Source organism: Phragmites australis, chromosome 13 (genome assembly GCF_958298935.1).
Source record: "Phragmites australis chromosome 13, lpPhrAust1.1, whole genome shotgun sequence".
NCBI lineage: Eukaryota > Viridiplantae > Streptophyta > Magnoliopsida > Poales > Poaceae > Phragmites > Phragmites australis.
This window is the reverse complement of record NC_084933.1, coordinates 25,841,363-25,844,475: the sequence shown is the minus strand read 5'-3', so window position 1 is coordinate 25,844,475 and position 3,113 is coordinate 25,841,363.

Here is a 3,113-nt window from a genome sequence, read left to right as displayed (position 1 = left end):
ATCTGCAACCAACTCTGTCGAAGGCCAGTGGCAAGGTGAGTAATTTTCATGAAAGTCTGATAGATATTTTGGTATTTTTGCACTTCATAGTCTACGGCAATCGGGTGAGAGATAGATCGTCGTATTATTCAAATATGAAGATAGATTGCTATAATCTATTTCTACAAAATGTCTATTTGTTTGAGCTAGATGTTGTAAAAGTCACAATTTATACTCTTTGGCTCAAACAAATAGTAACTTAGTCGTGAAAGGTGAACGACGAGTAGGAATCTCGAAAAAGGATAGCCGTTGGTTCTGGATTCTCGCGACACTGCCCACTTCACGCTAAAATGATGGGATTTTAGTGCTGCTAGAAGAAAAAGTCGGTGGGAAGTAAATTATATAGGATCCAATCCTATATAATACGTGTTCATTTCTTCTCTCTTATTTTCAGTTTAGTCATTAAATCATAAAATAAATAATATAGATATAATCTCGTAATAATCTTTTTAAATAAAACTTTATAAAATTTGCTAAAGAGTTCCACTAAAGAAGGCGGCAGGACGCGCACCCGGCCGCTCCCATGGCACATCGGCACGAGCCCCATGCCGCGAATGGATACGAATCATATGCTAGCCTTTCGCGTCACGATGGTATAGGCCGTTGGGGAGCCCCGAAAGTATCTGTTCCAGAGTAGTACTACGTGGTATAAGTGTAGAACCAAGCCAGGAGAGCTGCAGACTGTCAGGGCTCAGGCACGGTGGTGCTCCTGAACATTTATGTTTTTTGAATAAATTGGAGATGCAGTGCTCTGGTCTTTGTCAGGGGCCACGCTTGCCGCTCGTGCCAGAAGCCTGAAACCGCAGCCTTGGATCCTACTTGGTTTAGGTACAGAATTAAATCCACGTCTGGCTGAAGTGAGCTACTGCTGTGCAGTACTGGTGTATCTATACATTGCAGTGCAGTGCAGTGCACATTGGCCAAGGAAGAACACGCGCGTGCAGCCCTCAGCAGCAGCACGTTGGGAGACAGAGCGGCTCACTATCCAATCCAGAACTTGCTCCGTACCGTCCAGAACTGCAGGTACCATGTACGTGGTACTTAGGCCCTCTGTTTGGATCAAAGAATCCCCTCTCCGGAATGTTGCAGGAACGAGTTCCTCCGGAAAGGAATTGTGACATGTGTTTAGAAAGAGGGACCGTTGGCTCCGTTCCGGAGGAAAGGCAGCGATCGATGTGTATTTCACAGCAAATAAAACATTCACTTCGAGGCAAAGAAAAAATATTTATTTCGCTCACCGTTGCTCTATCTCGCTCATGTAATTCAAATAGTCTAAATTTTACATTCCTATAGTTTTGTACTTTTCGCTCTATTATATTTTTGTGTTTTTCATATTTTCTTTCTTTCGTATTACTTTGTTCTAAATGAGCCCTAATTATATAAACAATCACACTTGTTCATTGGTTTTTGCCCCCTCAATAGAATATAGCTGTAGTATTTGAATATGTACATACACCAATTTTTTACACATACACTGACATAAAATCTGCACATTACATATAATTTAGACCAGGGGTGGAGCTAGCAGAGGCTCGAGTGAGTGCTAATCTCCTTTATCGATCGTCTTTGTTTTTTTTCTCCTTTTGTACTATATTTTCTTCCTAAAGGAGCTACATGTTGATAGAGGTAACCTCTAATATCTCTGTATCCGTCCCTAATTTAGGTAAATAGGTTCGATATATATTGTATTTTTATAATAGCTTCACGTATGAGAGAGAATAATTATTTATTTTGCGACGTGCCCGGTGAGACATGAGGTCGAGCCAGAGGCTCGAAAGCTCGTGGGCAGCGAACCATCCACCGTTCCTATCCCCGGGGCTATCAGCCCGTTCTCTGTACATGGTTTTATTGCGTTGTTGACAAGTCAATACTCAAAGCCGGGTGTACTGTAGCAGCGGTGCTCCGCCCAGAACAGGCATCGCTTAGGTTATAGTTGTTTCGAACGGTAAAAGCTATATTATGATTAAAATCTAAAATTTAAAATAAATAATTGGATTATAAAAGTTGGATTATGATCATATTTTAAAAGCTGAAACAAACAGCTGGTTGGATTATGGATTGTTACAATCTGATAGAAGACGAATTGCTGGATTGTTGTAATGTAGGTTTTGAATTACAATCCACAGTATACAAACTGCTTTTCACAATCTTCAACTAAAAAAATAGATCCTTAATATAGCTCAAAATAGCCATAGTACCTTGCTCTCACTCTAAGTGCTCTCTTTAGATCCACTGTAAGAATATTTAGAGTCAACCATACCTACATCTAAAAATTCTTATCTAGCTGTAGAAATTCTTAATAGTAGGGCTATTGATAAACTTGTGATGTTTAAATAAAATATTTTGTTCATATTTCCGACAAAAACAAATATTTAAATTATCTTATTTTAGCTTATAAATTCTAAATTTATCTAGAAATTTTAAAATTGAAGGGCCGCCAAATAGTCTTGTGAAGTGTGACAAGCGGGAGTAACTCGTTTACCGATAGATGGATTAATGACACTCACTACCGGTAGATGGATTAATGACACCACTGCTTACTCCACTTGAATACCCATTCTACTTGCTCAAAGACCAATGCTATCAATTTAGAATTGGAGCATTGGAAACCGCATTCGCTTATTCAACAGAAGAATGGCTAACGGGTACTTCCCCCGATCCCCCATCTAAGCCCTTGTTTGTTTCACTGTATTCTAAATTATGGATTATAAAAATTTATCTTAAATGTATTGTGGATTGTGTTAAAATCACTCTTAATATTTTGTTTCTTAGATGATATCTAAGAGAAAAGAAAAGATAAAAAATTAATGTTAAAAAACAAACTTTAATGAATATATGAATATTTGTGTCTGGTTTGTTTCTTAAGGTCTCACATAATAATTTATTATCTCATAATCATCTAGATCATTCAAAAAGCTAGTTTAAAAAATAAGTTATTTCTCTTTCATCTTTAAATTACTTACCACATTATATAAATACACCTAATCAATGAATAAAAGGAAATGAGATGTTTTCATCATCTACCTTAATTCTGTGCACAAGCCCAAGTAAACTTATATAAGGGATCCGAAGAA